We start from the raw sequence: 27,588 nt of genomic DNA on the forward strand, positions 1-27,588 counted from the left end.
AAAATTAAATTAGAAAAAAGAATTTGCTTGAAATAATTGTTATATTAATAATTAATAAATAATAAATATTATTATATAATAATTATTATTATATTATTACAGTACGGAAATATGTAAAGTGTAAAATCTGATATTTTCAATAATATTTGAATATGAACAATAGATTATTAGTAGAGAATAGTGGTGAAAAATGAAGGGAAATCTATATATACATATATATATATATATATATAGAATTATAAAAATATGAAACATCTTTAGACGATTCTACATATCAAAATAACAAAATAAATTTTATACATATGTTCTATAATAGTTTAAGTAATTAATTTTGGGTTAGATTGAATGAAATGATAATAGAATTAAAAACGCTTAAGTTGGTGACCTATATTTATCGTATCACAATATCGCTTTTATATTAACGAAATAATAATCTTATATTATTTTTTTAGATTATTTTTTTAATAAAATTTTAGTAATATAATATATATAATGTATGGTAGATAATTTATTATTTTTTTTATTTATTATTTATTTATATAATTTATATAAGAAAAATTTAATGCAAATAATTTATCGCAAATTGTATAATATTCAGTACAACATTGTACGTTATTTAAATTTATAAATTATGTACTATTTTATTTAAATCCATACATAATACTCAATCTATCTATTTGAAATTTATGGGATTCATATATACAATTCATATAATTTATTATATATTTCAAATTAAAAAATTGAATGTATTTTTTACAATTATTTGCTTCCTTTAATTATTTTCTAAAATTTTGCTCTAATACAAATTTGCTTGATTTATGTAATAAAAATCAATTGTACTTAAATCAGTTTCATAGATCATTAAATGTATCAGTGAATTAATTGAAGAGTGAAAAATGAAATATAATGAAACAATTATAATATATTAGTTTAATTTTATTTCTTTCATAAAAATTTTAGATATAAGATAGAGGTAAGTCTACATTATTTTCATGATATGATATGATATGATTTTTATGAAAGAAATAATAATCTGCATTTTTCTATTCCAGAATGATACAATTGAATATTCATTTTTTTTATAATATATTTTTTTATAATATCGACGGAATATCATTCATTGAATTTCTTTAAAAGATTTTAAATATAGGAATTAAAATTAAATTTCGAATGAATTATTATTATTCGATAAGCTATAAAAAATTATTATACTTTTACGAGAAAAAATTTGATTGTGATTTTTTTAAAATTTCATTGAAAATGATATATTGCAAGATACCATATATATAATATATTTTAAATAATCATATCTTGATATGAATCGTTTAAATTGCAAAAATAAAAAACTGTATAAACAACGATGTTATTCGGTGTTATCGGAAAGAATAAATGCAATAGTCATTTTTGTTATTCTCTTGTTTTTAATAAAAATCGATTTAGACCTATATACGCACTTACATACAAAAATATAGCGATTCATTTATTTTTCATTTTTCAAGCTTATGAATTAAGTAATCTATAAAATTTAATTAAGTTTCAGTTTCTTATATATTATATATTATATATATTATATATTATATATTATAAAAATATAGTTCAGAAAGAATGTACGTATATAAAAAATTGAACGTTATTTTCTAATGTTCTTATAGAACAAAGAGAAGAAAGAAATTTGCAAAAAGTTAATATTATTGGAAATATAGTAACTATATAAAGTAGCGGATACAGATACTGTTATTGTATAACATTTTTTATCTTTTTGATTATGATTATATATAATACATAAAGAAAAACAAAGTTATTTTTAATAACTAATATATTAAAAATAAAAAGATCTTGCTAAAATATATATGTATAAATTTCTTTCCTCTCTCTCTATTCTCATCTAATATATCAATCCAATATTTAATAAAAGATAAAAATGTATAATATAAATTTCTCTATTTGTAATTAAAAATTCAACAGAAATCAGCATCATTGAAAAAGTTTTATTTATTATTAAAAACGAACAATATTTATTTTGTTTTTTTATATCATGGCATAGTTATTTGATTAAAATTTTAGTTAAAAACAAATTTAAAAAATTATTAATTTTTATTTATAACTATTTTAAATACATAAATAATTAATAAATGTTTTACTAGGATTTACAATTATTCTTTTAAAATGAAATATTTGTTTGAATAATTTTTTCTATTTTTTATAATTTATAAGAAATAGTTATAATAAAGTCGAATTTAATAAAGATTGATTAATCATCTTTAAATGATTTTGGACAGCAAAATAAAAATTGCATAATACATACTTACATAAATATTACATATCTTTACAGTTTCATAGCTTTTTGAATTTCCGAGTTGAAGAACTTTTTTATAAATAATAAAAAATAAATTTCAAATAGGAAAATAAGTAAACAATTAATATGTGATATAAAATAAATAAATATTTATCAAATATATTTATTTATTGTAATGTACAATATTATATATGTACTGTAAATATAAAAACTAGAAAACTATTATTAAGTGCTTAATATATTTATTTCATTCATTTATAGGTTCATAAGATATAAAAAAAATTAGCAAATATATTTTAGTGTTACTGTATATTTTCTTGTTATTAATATAATATTGGAACAATGAATATTTATGATAGTTTTATTGAAATATATCTCGAAGAATATTATGTTTATTATGGTCTAAATTGTTGTAAATTGTTGTAAAGTATAACAAATTGTTGTATTTACAAAAAATTGTTACTATTACTAAATTGAATTTTGATCATCCGTCTATAATTAAAATAATATTACAATATATGCATATATATGCATAAATATATGATTGCTATCTATTTCTCTTATAAACATATAATCTACAATATTATCGTATCATCAAATATATAAATCGATAAATATATTGCACAAACATTATGACTATGTTAACAAATATATAAATATAAAATGTAAGATCATATTTTTTAATAAATATAAAATATTTTTAATAAATATAAAATAATATTTTAATAAAAATAAAATAAAAATAAATATATAATTTTAATAATTATTCTGTTAATTTCGGATAATACACTGTACTAATATATATATCACAACTAAAATATAATATTTCGAATCCTGTCTTTATTCCATTCACTTTAAAATTTCGATATATATATATATATATATATATATATATATATATATATAATGATTAAGTTATATCATCACAACTAAACTTGGGAGAGGGAAATTAGAGGAGTTGAATGATATCGTAATATCATTATAAGTTAATATCTATATTTGTAACATTATTTATTGCAATTTCAATTTTAAAATTGTTTTTATTTATTTTTGCATCCGAAGAATTCATTGAAATAAAATCTCTATGAACAGATACTAAGAATAATGATACATTTATATATACATTTGCATTTATATAAACAATTGAAATAGTGACAGAAATATTTTATTACATATATTCATAATCTATATTAAATTCTATAATCTTTACAATTTCATTTCGTAAAAAGTTATTTTATAAAAATGTATATTCTGTAAATAAAATAAATTTAAATAAATATTTTTTGTAAGAGAACAATACATTTGAAACTCATGATTTCTTTGAGACTGTTATTTTTCATGATGAATTTTACGACACAATTGTAAAATCGATTTTACAATCACTTTAAACAGATTTTTACCGATTCAAAGGTATGTAAAATCTTCTTTCAAAATCAATATTTATAATTAAAATTAATGACAATAATTTTCATATCCTGTATAAGAATAATTCAATAACACAATATATAATATTTTTATCAAAATAATTCAAAATTTTATTATTATAAATTTATTATTATGGATTAAAATTGATTACATATGAAAAATATTTAAAATGATAATTTTTAAATATGTTTTAAAATCATGAAAATCAATAAAAAGAGACTACATATATAGATATAATCTTTGGCAAAAATAAATCAAGGTAAATTTTAATTCAATTTATTATATTATATTAATGTGGATCTTACTTTCTCTCTAATAAAGTTATCTAAGTAGTAAATACCTAGTTTTTGAAACAAATATGCTGTTACATCTATCTATAAAATTTTAGCATCTGAATATTAATTCTTACATATTATATATATATTAATTCTATTATATAATTCTTCATTATAATGTACAAAAATATAATCTTACTCATGATAGAATTTAATACATTGATTATTTATATAAATAACTTTTGTATATAAGTAAATCCATAAAAAGAATATAAGTAAATCCATATTAAAATTTTATATTTTATTTATCTGATAACCCTTCTGAGAATATATATTTATTATAAAATTTATTACAATAATAATGAAAATTTTATTATTAACTCAAATAGAATTTGATAAATATATGCTTGATTAAGTTCAAGCGAAAGTTTTAAAATCTCAAAATAAACATATCTTTAATAGATAAAAAAAAATAAGTTAATAGAAAATAATATAATATTAATATTAATATAAATATAAAATAATATTAATATTATTTTATTTTCGTTATATTATCATATTTATTAATATAATCGTCATCAATAAGAGAAAGGAAATAATCAGATACTTAAAATACGCAAAAAAGAAGAAAAAAATTATACTTGTTAGACAATTCTAGATATAATTTTCAATTATCTTTTATGTATTCCTACATACATAAAATCATCACGATAATAATATAAATATGATACATAATATATAATACATAAATATGATATTTGCTTATCATTCATACGTCTAATCTTTTTAATTGTATAATATTTTAATTTTTATTTTATAATATTTTTATAACATTTCTTCACAAAAAAGGCATTGTATCTCATACTAAAAAAATTTTTAGTTTAAATTTTTATTTTATTATGACACTTTTTACATAAAATGGCAATTTCTTTTATAATAAGTTCATCCTTAACTGAAAAGATTAAAATTTCATTTTTGTAAATAAAATACAAAATTTTATTTTTAAAAATAATAGGTAAAAACAATATTTTAATTATTTCAATATTTTTATATCGCATGTTATATTGCTCGTTGACGCTATTGGATGTTTAAATAGAAATTCTATGGAAATATTGTAGAAAACTGTTCAGAAGAGAATTTATAGAAAACTAATCAATAAATTTTGATCTTGAATTATCACATGAAAAGAAAAAATTTATGAAAAGAACTATGATATCGCTTAATATATTACGATTTAAAAAACAAATTCATTTTGTGCTATTTCAAGTCTAATAAATTTAATAAATCTTTGAAAATATTTGATTTTGTCTTGTAACATGATATAGATTCTTAAAAATTCTGATTAATTAAATCTCACCCAATATCTTTGCTATTAATTTGTATAATATGAAAGAATATTAGTTTTATATTAAAAATTATAAAATATATGAATATATGAATTAAAATCATTAAAATATATAATAAATATAAAATCAATAATATATAAATATATATAATATAATTGATAAATATATTTAATAAACATTGATAAAAATTGATATCGGTAATATCAATTTCAATAAGAAAATAAATTAGTTTGATTAGTTTGATATGCATGTTACAATTATTTTGAAGAAATTAAAAATATCTAGATCCACTCTGAAGTTTCTCAATTCAATAATATTATAAAATTCCATACATTATTGTGATCTCATTTTGTAACTTGAAGGAAATGTTGAACAAAATATTGTAATAATAATTATATAAATTTATGCAATGTAATTGTGCAATATGTAATTGTATCTCATATCTTATATCAATATTTGTCGTATTTTATAGTTCATATATTTCTTTTATAACCTTGTTCATCTTATACAATTTGTCCTGTAAAATACTTTAAAAAATTTAAATAATATAATTTTTAAAATAATAATAATTGAATCATAATCTTAAAAATGATTAGTATTATAAAAAAATATAACTAATTTAAATTAATTCATATTTTTATAATTTTCAAGAATGAAACAAAAATTCTTATTTATTTCTAGAATATGATACAAAAGAAAATTAGAAAATAAAACGAAGGAACAAATTTTTTTTCATGTAAATTTAAAAACAAAATTTTTTTTAAATTATATTTTAGTGTATTAGTGTATATGAAAATATAACTTAAAAATATAATTTTAATATTTTTAGGTTTAGTATTTTTATATTTAATATTTATTATTAAATATAATTTTATTTTTATATATTGAATTTATATTGAAGAATAGAAATATCTATAATTAAATAATTTGAATTCAATTATTGATACATATTGATCCATTTTCGGTTAGATTACTTTTTTTTTTTTTTACGATTCTTTACATTAGCAACATGATAAAAGATAATACAGTAAAATTTTACTATAGTTACGATCTTGGTAGATTTTTTTATCTCTTTTATCATGCAAAAATTTTATATAATTATTGCTATTGTATAATATAGTCTATAAATTATACAAAACCAGTGTTATTTTCATTAATTCGAAGAATATTTTATTCAATAATAAAAATATTCATCATAAAAAAATATTTGTATTAAAATTTTATGTTATATATGTATTTATATATGATATTGAATGGAGATGATAGAAAAATTTAAATAATTTAATTATTAATATTTGTGATTATTTGATCATAAATTATGAAAAATAAAATAAAAAATTTAATGAATATTAAATGTAAAGATTAAAATTACATATTGATTTTATCACAATCTAAAATATAACAAAGAATATTTCTTTTTCATTTAAAAAAAAAAAAATTTTTTTCCATATTTCTTTTCCCCATTTTTTTTGTATCGAAATACAGAAACACATAAATAAGTTTTCTTTCATTTTTATAAAAATTGTAATAATATAAATAATTTCATAATTACTTATAGTACATTATGGAATATGTAAATAATAAATATAAAATACATTATAGCATTATTTTATATCTTTCGTAAAGATCTATAAACAGTACGTGAAAATGACTATCAAAATTATTTTCGCACGCATTTTTATTTATCAAATTCTTATTGATCCAAAGATATAAAAGTCAGATTATAATCATCACGTTCATTACACGTACTTTTTATATATTCTGTATATAAGAATATACAATTTTTGGGAAAAATACAAATAAACTTGTATTAATATAAAATACTAATAGTGAAGTTGTTCATGAAAATAAATATTTGTTAAATTTATCAGTTATATAATATGACAATTAATAATTACATTACCATAAGTTATGAGAAATTTAAAACATATCGTTACATACATTTGAAAAAAAAAAATATAATCTTAAATTCAGTAAAATATATATTTTTTTTATTCAATTATTTTTATTAGCACTTTTCTCTTATATATAATTTACCTTATAAATATTATGAAAGTAAAAATACATAGTTAACTTTATTATATAGCATATATGAGCGAATAGGTCGATTTAAATCGAATTTTTCTCTTTCTTCTTTGGAAATAATAAAACAAATTTAGTAAAATCATATTTATCATTAGCTGTGTTAGGATATAATTAATACTTCGTATTATTTGAAAGAATTTCGTAATCTTCACTCATGAATGATTTTTAAATATTGTCTATTTGTTCACATTTTGTAATAATTTGAACGCTACAATGAAAAGAGAAAAGGACAAAGAAATATAAAATTTAAGAAAGTTTAGAAATCAAAAATATAATATTAGAATCGAAAAGTGACATACAAATACATTAACATCTAATATTATATATTTTTTGATTTTCTAAACTTTTCTTAAATTTTTATATTTCTTTATCCTTTTCTCTTTTTTTCATTGTAGCGTTCAAGGAAAATTATTACAAAATGTGAACAAATAGACAATATTTTAAAATCATTCATAATTGAGAAAAATTACAAAAATTTCTTCCAAATAATACAAATATTAATTATATCTAACACAATAATGATAAATATGATTTTACTAAATTTGTTTTATTATTTCCAAAGAAGAAAGAGAAAAATTCGATTTAAGTATTCTCATATATATATATAATAAAAGCAACTATGTATTTTTACTTTCATAATATTTATAAGGTAAATTATATATAAGAGAAAAGTGCTAATAAAAATAATTGAATAAAAATATATATATTTCTGAATTTAAGATTATATTTTTTTCAAATGTATGTAACGATATGTTTTAAATTTCTCATAACTTATGGTAATGTAATTATTAATTGTCATATTATATAACTGATAAATTTAACAAATATTTATTTTTCATGAACAACTTCACTATTAGTATTTTATATTAATACAAGTTTATTTGTATTTTTTCCCCAAAAAATTGTATATTCTTATATACAGAATATATAAAAAGTACGTGTAATGAACGTGATGATTATAATCTGACTTTTTATATCTTTGGATCAATAAGAATTTGATAAATAAAAATGCGTGCGAAAATAATTTTGATAGTCATTTTCACGTACTGTTTATAGATCTTTACGAAAGATATAAAATAATGCTATAATGTATTTTATATTTATTATTTACATATTCCATAATGTACTATAAGTAATTATGAAATTATTTATATTATTACAATTTTTATAAAAATGAAAGAAAACTTATTTATGTGTTTCTGTATTTCGATACAAAAAAAATGGGGAAAAGAAATATGGAAAAAAATTTTTTTTTAAATGAAAAAGAAATATTCTTTGTTATATTTTAGATTGTGATAAAATCAATATGTAATTTTAATCTTTACATTTAATATTCATTAAATTTTTTATTTTATTTTTCATAATTTATGATCAAATAATCACAAATATTAATAATTAAATTATTTAAATTTTTCTATCATCTCCATTCAATATCATATATAAATACATATATAACATAAAATTTTAATACAAATATATTTTATGATGAATATTTTTATTATTGAATAAAATATTCTTCGAATTAATGAAAATAACACTGGTTTTGTATAATTTATAGACTATATTATACAATAGCAATAATTATATAAAAAAATTTTTGCATGATAAAAGAGATAAAAAAATCTACCAAGATCGTAACTATAGTAAAATTTTACTGTATTATCTTTTATCATGTTGCTAATGTAAAGAATCGTAAAAAAAAAAGTAATCTAACCGAAAATGGATCAATATGTATCAATAATTGAATTCAAATTATTTAATTATAGATATTTCTATTCTTCAATATAAATTCAATATATAAAAATAAAATTATATTTAATAATAAATATTAAATATAAAAATACTAAACCTAAAAATATTAAAATTATATTTTTAAGTTATATTTTCATATACACTAATACACTAAAATATAATTTAAAAAAAATTTTGTTTTTAAATTTACATGAAAAAAAATTTGTTCCTTCGTTTTATTTCCTAATTTTCTTTTGTATCATATTCTAGAAATAAATAAGAATTTTTTTTCATTCTTGAAAATTATAAAAATATGAATTAATTTAAATTAGTTATATTTTTTATAATACTAATCATTTTTAAGATTATGATTCAATTATTATTATTTTAAAAATTATATTATTTGAATTTTTTAAAGTATTTTACAGGACAAATTGTATAAGATGAACAAGGTTATAAAAGAAATATATGAACTATAAAATACGACAAATATTGATATAAGATATGAGATACAATTACATATTGCACAATTACATTGCATAAATTTATATAATTATTATTACAATATTTTGTTCAACATTTCCTTCAAGTTACAAAATGAGATCACAATAATGTATGGAATTTTATAATATTATTGAATTGAGAAACTTCAGAGTGGATCTAGATATTTTTAATTTCTTCAAAATAATTGTAACATGCATATCAAACTAATCAAACTAATTTATTTTCTTATTGAAATTGATATTACCGATATCAATTTTTATCAATGTTTATTAAATATATTTATCAATTATATTATATATATTTATATATTATTGATTTTATATTTATTATATATTTTAATGATTTTAATTCATATATTCATATATTTTATAATTTTTAATATAAAACTAATATTCTTTCATATTATACAAATTAATAGCAAAGATATTGGGTGAGATTTAATTAATCAGAATTTTTAAGAATCTATATCATGTTACAAGACAAAATCAAATATTTTCAAAGATTTATTAAATTTATTAGACTTGAAATAGCACAAAATGAATTTGTTTTTTAAATCGTAATATATTAAGCGATATCATAGTTCTTTTCATAAATTTTTTTCTTTTCATGTGATAATTCAAGATCAAAATTTATTGATTAGTTTTCTATAAATTCTCTTCTGAACAGTTTTCTACAATATTTCCATAGAATTTCTATTTAAACATCCAATAGCGTCAACGAGCAATATAACATGCGATATAAAAATATTGAAATAATTAAAATATTGTTTTTACCTATTATTTTTAAAAAATAAAATTTTGTATTTTATTTACAAAAAAATGAAATTTTAATCTTTTTCAGTTAAGGATGAACTTATTATAAAAGAAATTGCCATTTTATGTAAAAAGTGTCATAATAAAATAAAAATTTAAACTAAAAATTTTTTTAGTATGAGATACAATGCCTTTTTTGTGAAGAAATGTTATAAAAATATTATAAAATAAAAAATTAAAATATTATACAATTAAAAAGATTAGACGTATGAATGATAAGCAAATATCATATTTATGTATTATATATTATGTATCATATTTATATTATTATCGTGATGATTTTATGTATGTAGGAATACATAAAAGATAATTGAAAATTATATCTAGAATTGTCTAACAAGTATAATTTTTTTTTCTTCTTTTTTTTGCGTATTTTAAGTATCTGATTATTACCTTTCTCTTATTGATGACGATTATATTAATAAATATGATAATATAACGAAAATAAAATAATATTAATATTATTTTATATTTATATTAATATTAATATTATATTATTTTCTATTAACTTATTTTTTTTTTATCTATTAAAGATATGTTTATTTTGAGATTTTAAAACTTTCGCTTGAACTTAATCAAGCATATATTTATCAAATTCTATTTGAGTTAATAATAAAATTTTCATTATTATTGTAATAAATTTTATAATAAATATATATTCTCAGAAGGGTTATCAGATAAATAAAATATAAAATTTTTAATATGGATTTACTTATATTCTTTTTATGGATTTACTTATATACAAAAGTTATTTATATAAATAATCAATGTATTAAATTCTATCGCGAGGTAAGATTATATTTTTGTACATTATAATGAAGAATTATATAATAGAATTAATATATATATAATATGTAAGAATTAATATTCAGATGCTAAAATTTTATAGATAGATGTAACAGCATATTTGTTTCGAAAACTAGGTATTTACTACTTAGATAACTTTATTAGAGAGAAAGTAAGATCCACATTAATATAATATAATATAATAATATAATAATTAATATAATAAATTGAATTAAAATTTACCTTGATTTATTTTTGCCAAAGATTATATCTATATATGTAGTCTCTTTTATTGATTTTCATGATTTTAAAACATATTTAAAAATTATCATTTTAAATATTTTTTCATATGTAATCAATTTTAATCCATAATAATAAATTTATAATAATAAAATTTTGAATTATTTTGATAAAAATATTATATATTGTGTTATTGAATTATTCTTATACAGGATATGAAAAATTATTTGTCATTAACTTTGATTATAAATATTGATTTTGAAAGAAGATTTTACATACCTTTGAATCGGTAAAAATCTGTTTAAAAAGTGATTGTAAAATCGATTTTACAATTGTGTCGTAAAATTCATCATGAAAATAACAGTCTTAAAGATCATGAGTTTCAAATGTATTGTTCTCTTACAAAAATATTTATTTAAATTTATTTTATTTACAGAATATACATTTTTTATAAAATAACTTTTTTTACGAAATGAAATTGTAAAGATTATAGAATTTAATATAGATTATGAATATATGTAATAAAATATTTCTGTCACTATTTCAATTGTTTATATAAATGCAAATGTATATATAAATGTATCATTATTCTTAGTATCTGTTCATAGAGATTTTATTTCGTGAATTCTTCGGATGCAAAAATAAATAAAAACAATTTTTTAAAAATTGAAATTGCAATAAATAATGTTACAAATATAGATATTAACTTATAATGATATTACGATATCATTCAACTCCTCTAATTTCCCTCTCCCAAGGTTAGTTGTGATGATATAACTTAATCATTATATATATATATATATATATATATATATATATATATATATATCGAATTGAAATTTTAAAGTGAATGGAATAAAAGACAGGATTCGAAATATTATATTTTAGTTGTGATATATATATTAGTACAGTGTATTATCCAAGAAATTAACGAATAATTATTAAAATTATATATTTATTTTTATTTTATTTTTATTAAAAATATTATTTTATATTTATTAAAAATATTTTATATTTATTAAAAATATGATCTTACATTTTATATTTATATATTTGTTAACATAGTCATAATGTTTATTGCAATATATTTATCGATTTATATATTTGATGATACGATAATATTGTAGATTATATGTTTATAAGAGAAATAGATAGCAATCATATATTTATGCATATATATGCATATATTGTAATATTATTTTAATTATAGACGGATGATCAAAATTCAATTTAGTAATAGTAACAATTTTTGTAAATACAACAATTTGTTATACTTTACAACAATTTACAACAATTTAGACCATAATAAACATAATATTCTTCGAGATATATTTCAATAAAACTATCATAAATATTCATTGTTCCAATATTATATTAATAACAAAGAAAATATACAGTAACACTAAAATATATTTGCTAATTTTTTTTATATCTTATGAACCTATAAATGAATGAAATAAATATATTAAGCACTTAATAATAGTTTTTCTAGTTTTTATATTTACAGTACATATATAATATTGTACATTACAATAAATAAATATATTTGATAAATATTTATTTATTTTATATCACATATTAATTGTTTACTTATTTTCCTATTTGAAATTTATTTTTTATTATTTATAAAAAAGTTCTTCAACTCGGAAATTCAAAAGCTATGAAACTGTAAAGATATGTAATATTTATGTAAGTATGTATTATGCAATTTTTATTTTGCTGTCCAAAATCATTTAAAGATGATTAATCAATCTTTATTAAATTCGACTTTATGTTATAACTATTTCTTATAAATTATAAAAAATAGAAAAAATTATTCAGACAAATATTTCATTTTAAAAGAATTATTGTAAATCTAGCAAACATTTATTAATTATTTATGTATTTAAAATAGTTATAAATAAAAAATTAATAATTTTTTTAAATTTGTTTTTTAACTAAAGTTTTAATCAAATAACTATGCCATGATATAAAAACAAAATAAATATTGTTCGTTTTTAATAATGAATAAAACTTTTTTATGATGCTGATTTCTGTTGAATTTTTAAAAATAGAGAAATTTATATTATACATTTTTATCTTTTATTAAATATTGGATTGATATATTAGATGAGAATAGAGAGAGAGAGAGAAAAAAGAAATTTATACATATATATTTTATAAGATCTTTTTATTTTTAATATATTAGTTATTAAAAATAACTTTGTTTTTCTTTATGTATTATATATAATCATAATCAAAAAGATAAAAATGTTATACAATAACAGTATCTGTATCCGCTACTTTATATAGTTACTATATTTCCAATAATATTAACTTTTTGCAAATTTCTTTCTTCTCTTTGTTCTATAAGAACATTAGAAAATAACGTTCAATTTTTTATATACGTACATTCTTTCTGAACTATATTTTTATAATATAATATATATAATATATAATATATAAGAAACTGAAACTTAATTAAATTTTATAGATTACTTAATTCATAAGCTTGAAAAATGAAAAATAAATGAATCGCTATATTTTTGTATGTAAGTGCGTATATACGTCTAAATCGATTTTTATTAAAAACAAGAGAATAACAAAAATGACTATTGCATTTATTCTTTCCGATAACACCGAATAACATCGTTGTTTATACAGTTTTTTATTTTTGCAATTTAAACGATTCATATCAAGATATGATTATTTAAAATATATTATATATATGGTATCTTGCAATATATCATTTTCAATGAAATTTTAAAAAAATCACAATCAAATTTTTTCTCGTAAAAGTATAATAATTTTTATAGCTTATCGAATAATAATAATTCATTCGAAATTTAATTTTAATTCCTATATTTAAAATCTTTTAAAGAAATTCAATGAATGATATTCCGTCGATATTATAAAAAAATATATTATAAAAAAAATGAATATTCAATTGTATCATTCTGGAATAGAAAAATGCAGATTATTATTTCTTTCATAAAAATCATATCATATCATATCATGAAAATAATGTAGACTTACCTCTATCTTATATCTAAAATTTTTTATTAATGAAATAAAATTAAACTAATATATTTATAATTGTTTCATTTTATTTCATTTTTCACTCTTCAATTAATTCACTGATACATTTAATGATCTATGAAACTGATTTAAGTACAATTGATTTTTTATTACATAAATCAAGCAAATTTGTATTAGAGCAAAATTTTAGAAAATAATTAAAGGAAGCAAATAATTGTAAAAAAATACATTCAATTTTTTTAATTTGAAATATATAATAGAATTATATGAATTGTTCCCATAAATTTCAAATAGATAGATTGAGTATTATGTATGGATTTAAATAAAATAGTACATAATTTATAAATTTAAATAACGTACAATGTTGTACTGAATATTATACAATTTGCGATAAATTATTTGCATTAAATTTTTCTTATATAAATTATATAAATAAATAATAAATAAAAAAAATAATAAATTATCTACCATACATTATATATATTATATTACTAAAATTTTATTAAAAAAATAATCTAAAAAATAATATAAGATTATTATTTCGTTAATATAAAAGCGATATTGTGATACGATAAATATAGGTCACCAACTTAAGCGTTTTTAATTCTATTATCATTTCATTCAATCTAACCCAAAATTAATTACTTAAACTATTATAGAACATATGTATAAAATTTATTTTGTTATTTTGATATGTAGAATCGTCTAAAGATGTTTCATATTTTTATAATTCTATATATATATATATAGATATATAGATATGTATATATAGATTTCCCTTCATTTTTCACCACTATTCTCTACTAATAATCTATTGTTCATATTCAAATATTATTGAAAATATCAGATTTTACACTTTACATATTTCCGTACTGTAATAATATAATAATAATTATTATATAATAATATTTATTATTTAAATAAAAAATAAAAAATAATATTTATTATTTATTAATTATTAATATAACAATTATTTCAAGCAAATTCTTTTTTCTAATTTAATTTTTATTTTTCTTTTTTTTATCTTTTTAATTTTATTTAAACATTTTTCTTTTTTAAAATGTTAAAACATATTATGAAATGTGAATATATGAATATGATATATGAATATTTTTTTAAACTTTTTCTTTCTTATGTACTATATAAAATGTTTTATACTTATATAAAACATTGAATCCCCATTTATAATTTGTTACTATAAAAACGTTTACAGAATAAAAATTAATAACAACAATAATTTCAGGTATAACAATTTTTACTACAACATTTTCTTCATCCCTTAAAATTTACTGCTGATAGTTATATTCTTAACAATAGATTATCAATAATGGTGAATCAAGTGTCATGTTAATAATTTCATTATTTAAAAATTTAAAAATTTTTCTTTCAGTTTTTTAGTACTATAATCTCTTACTTGATTGTATTAATACAAATAAGTTCGTCGCCAAGTTTAATGAAATTTTTAAGCAAAAGCCTGTAAGATTACTTTTATGATTTATTATTGCTAAAATCATAATTTACTTATTGTATTTCATAACACATCAATTGTAATTTATAAATAACAAAGTATATATAATAAAGAAATAATAATTCCAATAAAGAAATTGTTGGAAAAAAAATTTAATATTAATTCTTATCTATTTATATAATATTTTAAGTTTAAAATTATTATTTCAATATTTAATATAAATATACTTTTTTTCATTTTATTAGATTTACTATCTTTATCTTTCTATCTATTTCGATATAATAATTTTTCTTTAGCACTCATAAATTCGAAACAATAATAATTTTGAGATCGATGATTCTTCTTATTTAATAAAATGTTTACAATTGAGAAAAATCAGAAATAAAATAGAAGAAAAATAGTAACAAGATATAAAAAATATTTTATTTTTGTTGCAATTCTAAAAATTTGAAAAGGAAAGAATTCAAAATATCGTAAATAAAGTTCACGTTCAATTACGAAAAAATATTTGACATGCGATTATAAATTTTTTAAATTTGGAAATTTTGGAAGATTTTGGAGTTTAGAAATAATTTTTTGATGTTGTAATTGAGACTTGTATTAAATATATATACAATCTTTATTTTTTACATCTTATGTCCTAACTTAACTTTATTTATTGTGATTCTCAATCATCAAAATAATAGCTACCAATATTTAAAAGTGATCGCAATCATTTAATGGAAACATTAGGTTGTTAGTCGCGAAAATCTATGTATTTTTATATAACGAAAAATTGTATTCGAAATTGAAAAAGAACGGATTAAATTTTTGATGCGAGAAATAAATCTGACTATTTTTTCTTGCTGTTATTAAGATTAAAATTATTATATGACTTACTTATTTTATTACGATAGTTTACAATTTACAATTAATTTATAAAACAATATTATACTATATTTATTTTAAATTTGAAAGATCTTTGAAAGAATTAGAAGCTCATTCTATGGATCTTTTAAAAGACATAAAATATATATATAAATATATATATATATTTATATAATATAATATAAAATAAAAATAAAATAAAGAATTTTTAAATGATGAAAATTAAAATTACCGAAGTTATAATGATAACGATTTTGGTATGTACATCTGGTAATTTAATTATAATCTTTTTAATTTAAACCTCAAGTTCTATTTTTTTTCGGACTTTTTTTAGGAAGTAAGATATTTTTTTTTAAAATTAACAATTGACAATTATGAATAATTTTTTAAGTATGAAGATTATAAAATATATATTAAAAATAGCGAAAAATATATAAAAGAAATATAAAATATACTAATGGTTTGTTTAATGTTAAAAATTTTTTTGATACATGTGTGTACATTCGCTATGAAAAATTTATTGACACATAAATATTATCTATTTCTAACTATTTTTTGTTAAAAGCAAAAGATATATTTTTTTCATTTTTATGATGATTTATTATTATTTTTTAATATAGTTCTTATACTTGAAGTCTATTTTTAATTTTTAATTAATTAATATTTTTAAAATTAAAACTTATATTAATAAAAAATTATTATTATTTTCGTATTGGAAGTGAGTCGAAATATTTTCAATTATATTATACCTTATTATTTATGTTTAAAGATCAATTTTTTAAATAATTTTTTTATTTTGTAATATTCTTTATATTGTTTTATCTTTAAGTTTTTCTACATATATATATCTTTTTTAAAAAGCGACATTCTTCAATTCTTGAATATAAAATATTTATAGAAATAAAATTATGCGAATATTTTAACTTGAAAGAAGACATTTAGATACATTATATAATATATATATATATATATATATATAATATATATATATATATATATATAATATATAATTATAAATGTTTGCAACATTTATTAATCGTGTAATTTATAAACAATTTATTCGGAGAAATTTTTCACATAAAAACTCTTTTTGTTCTTATCGCACGCGGGTCATTATTAAGTCTAATCCAAGGATGATGTTATTTGAGAACACTGTCTTTGTGAATTTAATCGACATTTATAATTATATATTTCTGACGTATGTTAAATCAATTGAATCGATCCTAATGGTGATATATTCCAGATACGGTTAACTCAACGGCAATTAATATTATTCTAGTTCGAGAAAATCTATAAAAAAAATTAATTACTGATTATCAATATCTTGATATCTTGATATCTTTTCCTATACTGATCACCAACCAAATTCGAGGAATTTTTCTCTAACTTGGAATTCTGGCGAATCAGACACTAATCACGATATTATTATCGTACCTCATTGGAAAACTGAGATTGAACTAGATTGAAGGAATTTTCTGAGGGTATGAACTTCATTTGTAAAGACAGTTTTATTGTGATCAAATCGTACATTGACAGACAATTAGGTAGTTTGTGAATACATCATGCTCTCATTGTCGAACACGCACATTTATGTTGCTGCAACATTCTGAAAGACTGTCCTCCAATAGACAGACTTTTAACAGACCTGCTCTCGCGCTCTGCACGAACAATTACTTATAGAATCCATTCAATTTTAAGAACGTATATCATTTATTACGAATTTTTCGAAGGATATTATTTATTATACAAATATCCAACTATTATCTTATATCCATTAAAATCATTACAACTACATTACATATTATTTACTATAATAAAAAAATATGTATATGTATAAAATATAATATATATATATAAATTTGTGAAAATCTTCTATCTTCGATTGAAGATAGAAATGAAATCCAAATAAATAATAAAAAAAATGATATAAAGAAAGGATAAGAAAAATATATATACGAAATACATTCATTAACTTCCAGATAATTGAAATTTAAATGAAAGAAAAATTGAATAATATGCTCTATCATTATCACATTGAGCTTGAGATAATATAATTTTACCATGTTATGAATTTCTTTCTAAATAATTTATATTAACTTTTTGCTATTTCTTTGTTGATTGGTTTTTTAATTCATCTTTTGTTTTTATTAATAATTAAGATTAAATTTTTTATAGATTTTTAATTGAATGTAAATGAATGTAAGGATTAGAAAAAGAAATATATTATTTATAAACAATTGAACAACAAGTGTTTATAATTTATGCTTTATATATACTTATGATCTTATTTTGCTAGAATTTAAACATTTTTTCAATCTATAATCTTAATATATATTAGATTAAATTATTTTTGATATAAATATTTAGTTATTATTGTTAAAACAGAACACATTAATTAATTATTTATAATATTTTTGTTTAGGAAACTGTTCAGGAAATTGAACAACTTCACACGTGATACTATTATCACTAGAATCACTTAACATATGTTTTATCCAATGTACTCGTATCGTAATTATTCTAAAATCTATAATACACGATAAATATCAGTTTTATAATCTGAAGCTAATCTAAAGTTGATATAATTTACGTACTATGAATTATTTACGTTTATGAATTACGTACTATTTAATTATATTATACATTATCTTTCAACAATTATATTATATAAATTCATCAATGCCAAAATTAAATATTGGTCTCTATCACTGATACATTTCATTGTTGGTTACAAATATTTCAAATTGAATATTTTTTTCTTCTTTAATTTTATTGTTTTTCCATCTTTTGTGTATGATTATATAATTTTTCCTTTTTTTTTTGATTATTTAATCATAACAATCTAAGTATATTTTCTATATACATTATAACTCTTATAACTTCTTTATTGAATAATTCTTCTGGTACCACTTATTGCGAGATTAACCGCAAAACAACTTACTCGCAGCTTATTCACAAAAATTCTTTATATGGAAAACTTTTTCTATTATTTTTGATTGCTAACTTCCATTCAGCCTAAACAAAGAATGGTGTTATTTAAAAAGATTGCCGTTTTAATCGACACTTATATATACATATATACACGTATATTTTTGACACACTTTAGTCTGATTGAAGCGGAGTCTGATTCCAAAGCTAATATATTCCAGACACGGCTGACTTAACAGCAACATCATTCTAATTTGAGGAATTTTCCTCTAACTTGGATGTATCGAGAATATGGCATTGACTGCGATATTATTGGTTATTATCGTGCCCTACCGGAAAACTGTGATCCTCCCAATTGAATTGAGAAAGAATTTTCTGAGAGCATTCACAAAGAGAACTCTCATTATGAACAGATCGTATTCTGATTATCGATACAAATAGACAGTTCTTTGTATTTACATATCGTGTTCTGATTGCGGATACGATTACCGTTGCGACGTTATGAGAGATCCAGCCATGAACTTTCAGAACTCTCAGAAAGAAAGAAAAAAAGATCAGAAAAGCAATTCACAATGAAAATATCTATATATATTGAAGTCTAAGTTATTAAATTTCTTATAGAAATATTAAAAGAAATAATTAACAAAAATTTTAATCTTACAACAAATAAAAGAAAATCATATAAAAATTCCAATAAATAGCACTAAGATTTTTAGCAAATTAGTTTTAATTCTTAAAAAGAAAAATACAAATTTTCATAGTTATCAATTAAAAAGAATTAAAAAAGAATTAAATTGTATTAAGAGGAATATATTTTCAGACAGATTTAATGAAACAATTAAGAGATTCAAAGAAATTAATCATCATAAATACGGACAAATAATCAAATATAAAAAGAACAATCATTATATTTTTTTTTAATTGCTATTTTTCATTGATCTTAAAGAAAAGGTAAAATAATATGTCTAATAAAACCTTCAATAAAGAAATAACAATTATAAAATACAATAGTAAATAAATAAAAATTATTAAATATGATAGTAACTTTTCAAATTTTTAGAAACAAAAGAAATATCTCGATAAAGGTTATATCAAATATGTTCTTGACTTCACTGCCAGGTAAAATAAATAATGAAAAATAACTTTTTTTTTAAAAATGTCAGAATTATATAGGTTATAAAATTAATCTGTAAATATATAAAGTAAATACAATGAGAAAACGAAAGCACTATTTCTCATATTAAAATACAAAAGAATTACATAAAAATGTCAATTCAAATCTTTCACTTTAATTTGAAACTCTAGACAACAACAATGTACCCAAACAAGATAACGTTATTATGCAATATAGCAACTCGAGCAAACAATTCGAATATGGATAACTCGAAAAAAAATATTTCCTTTATTAATTTATTAAAAATTATGAATTAATATCTAGGAAAGGGAAAATTTATTAATAATATTAGTTAAAAATATAGAAGTGACATTTAGGATGACTATCAATTAATGTATGTATGTGTTAATGTATGTAACATTATGCAACATATACATGATAATAGAAACTAATTTAAAAGTACTTACATAAAAAATGCAAGATACTCATAAAAATTCCCAAACAGCGAAAATAAATTTTACAAATATAATTTAGCCATCAGACAAACGTTAAAAAATATTTTTGTTTTATCTGTAATATCTTATCAATAAAATATATTTTGCAAACAATTAAGGTAAAAAATTAAATTAAAAAGTAAATTGAAAAATATCTAGCAAATACAAAAACACAATTTAAGAAAGACAATTATTAATTGAATGCAAGTAACAAAGAAGTGAAACAATTATTTAAAATTTATTATTATGAATATCATTGTGAATATCATATTTCTATTCCCAATCTTTTATTCTCAAACGAAATTATTATTTATTATTTTTTTTAATAGCAAAGAAAAACGAATGGGAGATTAAAAAAATCAAATATTTTTTTATTTGCCATAAAAAAAGTACCTTTAAAAATCATTGTTTTTGAACATTTACAATATATATTTAAATCCAATATAATTAATACTATAGCTAATCCAGATTTATATTCTATCCATACATGATGAAATTAAGATAATCTAAAACAAGCTATGAAAAATAAAAAATTCATTACAGAAATGTGGAATAAAATGTCTTTAACTCATGATAACATTCTGTTCGATTAAAAAATTTAATGAATTGTTATAATTATGATATGATATGATAATTCAGAAATTCATATAATTTCTGCAATTTTTATGTAATATTTATTATTTTTGTAATTGTTATGTAATACTTACAATTTCTACAAGTTTTACACTATATATAAATACTTTATTTAAATACTGCAAAAATATAAAAATATTTAAAATTATTTTTAATTATTTTTAATTTTTCATATTGAAACTAAGAAATAAATAAATCAAAATTAATGACATTAAAACAAAAAATAAAATAAATTCAATGGCAATACTGCAAGAATTCAATCACGCCATAAATAATCGATAATGCAAACATCTAAAATGCAAAAAAAAAAATTTCAAAATGCAATCGATGAAATAAGTAAATATCCCTAAATAAAGTATACTCAAAAATATTATTTAATCAAATCATACACAATAAGATTAGATTATATAAATTTTACACCAAGAAAAAAAAGTATCTACTACAAAATAATATAATAATACCATAATATAATATAACGATGTAACATCATAGAATAGTTATATCAAGTATTTAAAGATGAATATCTTCAAATTTAGATGTGAAATAAAAAAGAATAAAAGAGACGTGAATTAATCGCAAATATAAAAAAAAATATTACTAATTATTAATTAGTACTATATATGATCATAATTTTTCTTATGAAATAATATAAAATTTCTTTGAAAAAAAAATTTCTATAAAAAATAACAAAAATTTTTATCAATATAAAGCTATTAAAAATCATAATTAAAAACTGTAATACTATAAAAATATTAAAGTAAAACATTATGATAATTCAAAGAATCTTATTGTATAAGAAAAATGACTGTATCCAAAATCTTTAAAATAAAAGAAATTAAAAATGAAGCGAATATGAAAAATAATTTATGCCTAAAATATCATTTAAATATTAATCAAAATAAATATCATAATCATAATATTAAAATATCAAAACATACAGAAAACACGATTCTTCATAAACAAAAAAACATTCATAAATCTTATTACAATGCATGACATTTTGATTAGAGATTTTACCTGGGAAATATTTTACGTATTGATTTTTATTAATCTAATAATATAGAATATCCATAATTAATTACGCTTGAGAAATTAATCTGAAAGAAAATTAGAAGTAAACATTTTTTAAAAAAAAAATTATACTCTTCGTATTAATTTGTATCTTCGTCAATAAGCAAATGAAATGACACGTGCGATATTCGATTGATCTTAAAGAAAAATTATGTTGAAAACATACGATTTCGAATAATACGACGATTATTTGTATCGCAATAATCATGAAATGCAAAGGAAACTATAAAAACAGGCCGATAGATAAACCTATTCATTTTAAAATTTGCAATTCTATATAGCAAAAAAAACATAAAATAAAAGAAATTCATAATTTATAAAAAAAATAAGAATTTTTTAAAATTAATTAAATATAATTTTTTTATTAATAAATATAATTATTTACATGAATAAATAACGAAGTAATAGAGAAATATTATTTTTGTAAAAGAAGTTCATCTCACTGAGTCCTAAATTGTTTACATTGATTCATTCATTTTTGTTTATTAATGTTATTCACTATGTTATTTTGTAAAGATATTTGAGACATTTATAAAAATCAGTATTATAATCAATAAGAAAGTTTCGTAAATTATTTTATTATTCTTCATTTATTATATTACATTATATTATATTAATATTTAAATAAATTTATATACTATATAATTATTTTTATGAAATTATAAAAATTATATAATTTTTTAGAAATTTCTGAGAATTATTATTTTATAAATATGTTTATCAGAATTTTAATATATGCTTTTGAAAACAATTGTGGCGTTTAAGACAGAAATTTTAACATGGACAACAAAAACTTAGTATGCTTCGCTAATGCATATCATTATCATTAATGAGATATTTGCTCTATGTATATTTGAATCAAAAAAACAATTACGATATGGCTGGTACATTATTTCATAAATTATATAATCATTATTTTATATTATAATTTATGATTCTGCAAAACATGGTCTTTATCTGGATCCTCAGAATGTTGTTTAGAATATTTGATATGTTGAAATAGTTGGATGAACCTGTACACAAGTGTCCTGCAAAATTTCTTGATATTAGCACAAGAAAGATAAGATATCGCTATCTTTTGTGAAATCAAGATCACCGAAAATAAAAAAATTGCGATCACTTTCAAATAATGCACAAAATAGATTTTTAGATGGAGAAAGTGAAACTAGAGTGAAAAGAAAAAAAGTCTCTTTTTGTATTAGTGGTGTATCTTACAGAAAGTTATTGATTACAAATGCTGGTTTATAGCAATTTATCATTATTTAATATATTAATGAAATTTGTGTTTCATTTTCTGTTTCAATCCACGAGAAACTAATTTAACAACTGATCTAAGTGTCCTTTAAATCCATAGTAATAATGTGATGAAAAGTATTGATGATACACTCCAGAAATAAGTTCAATTATCAAGAATAGATTAATTGTGTATTATTTGCGTTTGATATGATTGAAATTACGATTATCCTGTTTTATTTACTGTTTCATGATGTAATATTGATGTAATGCATCTTGGAAGTATGTTTATTATATTAATTACTAGTGTGTTCATACAGTTTATAATATGATTTTAATATTTATTATTCATTTTTCTTTTAACATTTCCTGTTTAAACCTTATGGAATTAAACATTATCTTTTTAAGTAATGAGAAAAATTGTGATAGAATGAACTTTGACATGATTTATAGATATTTTTTTTATAGATTTTATTTATAGCATTGTTTATCGTCATTTTTTATGTTTGGTATAATGATATGATTGAAATTCGATTATTTTAAATTTCAATTTTGCAGAATTAGACATCATTTCTTAAGATATATTATATTTTAGAGTAAATACTAAAAATATAATAACAGCGAGGTATCATTAGTTTATTGATTTTAATTTTTAACATTATTAGTAAATATTGGAATTGAAAATAAATATTGTAACATATCAAAAGTTGAGCGTGATCGTAAAATAATAGTTATCGAAGAATTGTTCTTTTTATGCTTTCATCTGATATGTACGAGATACTTTTATCCTTGTCAATCAAACGAAATTGAATTATTGTCTGCATAGTTATAAAAATTCTCTAATGTAACATTATTATATTAAGATTGATAAAATAATATAAAATAATAAATTTAGATTTTTAAAAATAAAAATAAATTAATGATTACCCTAATATATGAGATATAGATCATGGTATTAATGAGATCGAAATTGTCGTCACGATCGTGAATATCTTTTCAATAATTTTAAATGAACTAATGGACCCTGTACTTATACTCAATCACGATTCTCAAGGTATTCAATTGAGATTAGTGCTTGATTAATTGTGCGGTGATGTTTCACATTCCAAAAACATTATATAACACAAGTAGAACTGACATTAAATATTTTAATATTACGATATGAAATACGAATATTACGAATGTCTAAAATTGCTTGAATTTTTTTTCTCTTTTTCAAATATTAGAATCGTAACATTAATTTAAATTATGCAAATTTGTTGAAAATTATTTGACTTTCATGTAAAAATCTAGATTCTGTTTTTTAGAATCATTTCTTAACATATATTTATCTCTGGCATATATTTTGTCGAAAATTTTTAAATTTAATTTCCATTTCTAAACGATAAAATTGAAATAATAATAATTGATGAAAAAAATTTTTCGTGATTCAAATCTAAATTATATTTTTAATTGAAATTATTTTTAAGAGAAATTTTATTACGAAAATGATACTTGTTTATTCTAAACTGGAATACTTTATTATAACATTAATATAATTATATGGCAATATAAACATATTGAAAAATTTATTGACTATTGTACTATTGTATCGATACTATTGTAGATTTCTTTAGAATCATTTCTTAGTGTCAGTTCTTAACACTTTCATTCCGCCAAATTAAACATTTAGAAAAAATTATATTTACAAAGTCTTATTAACATTTCTGCATTTTAAATTAGAACATTCCACAATCACAATTATATATATTCATAATTTAACATAATTTGCTAAATTTTTTGTTGGATGTCGCATTTCTGTTTTTTCGAATTCATTAATTTTTTTGTTTCTTGGAAAAGAATACAACTATGAATGAAGCTAATTATGCTTTAATTTTTATACGTTCTTGTTTTTCCTAATTTAATGAGCTTTTGTATTTCTTCTCTTTTTTATATTATTTTTTATATATTTATATAGTTTCTTAAGTATTATTATTTTATTGCGTCTTTAATTCTGTTTAATTTGATTACAATTTTTATTGGTAATTAATTTTTATGTTTATTTCTTATTATATTTTTTCATTAAGGGACATTCATAAGATCTCAATGTACAGAAAACTAAAATTAATATTAACTTATTTAATGTTTCAAGTTTCGCGCAGTTAAGAAAATTAAATTTACATCGTTTCAGCTAATCAAAAAGTCCTAAGTAATGAAACCTATAGCGTATAATGTGATTCTTTTTTTGTAGAAAATCATCGTGACAAGATATATTACCGGTGCAAATGATATCTCAATTACGCGGTAAATACTTCATTCCATTTATTCTTACATTATCGTGGAATTTATTAGTAGAACCTATTAAATATTGTGACAACAAAATTAATTAATATTTTGATTTTTTTATGTTTTTTCCTTCGATCGATAGTTTTATCGTTTAAGATTATTGTATTATTCGTATTGCAGATATTAGTTCTATAGTTAAGATTTCAATCAATATTTTTTATTTTAATATAATTTTAATTTATATATTTTAATATTATATATTTTAATAATTTATATAACAGTTATAATAATCTATTGCATATGAATAATCTATAATTGTTTTCCACGTAAAATGATATTTATTATTATTATTATTATTATTATTATTATTATTATTATATTATTATTATTATTACTATATTTTATATCAATTATTATATTGTATATATAATATTTACGCTTATCGTATTTCTAGTTATTATATTCTTCATTAATATATTTGAATAAAGAATATTATTTACATAATATTACATTATACAATTTATTACACTATAGATAATAATGCATGAAAGATATGAAAAAAACATTCTAAAAATATATGTAAATACTTATGAAAAATATATCCATTCTATGTACATATTATTATTTTTAGTAAAAATAATAAAAAAGTATCAGAAATAATAAAAATTTCACATGTAAGTTGTACGATATTAATAGGAACATATTGTAATGGTATTAAATTAAGTATTAATTTAAGTATTAATAATGGGATAACTTTGAATTATTCTATAAAATGGAAATTTTTTTTTACATTTTTTTTAAATTTTTAAATTTTTAAATGAAATTCTATTTTTTTATTATATATTTTTGTACTATATATTGAAACATATTCAAAATATTACTTACATTTTTTTTTGTTGATTTATTAATTTTCAAAATTTATATGTACGTTACATTTACATTTTACATATAAATTTTGCTGAATTGAAAATAGTTTAGTATGGTCAGTAATTTCTCC

This window comes from Apis cerana, linkage group LG16, assembly GCF_029169275.1.
Source record: "Apis cerana isolate GH-2021 linkage group LG16, AcerK_1.0, whole genome shotgun sequence".
NCBI classification, from domain to species: Eukaryota; Metazoa; Arthropoda; class Insecta; order Hymenoptera; family Apidae; genus Apis; species Apis cerana.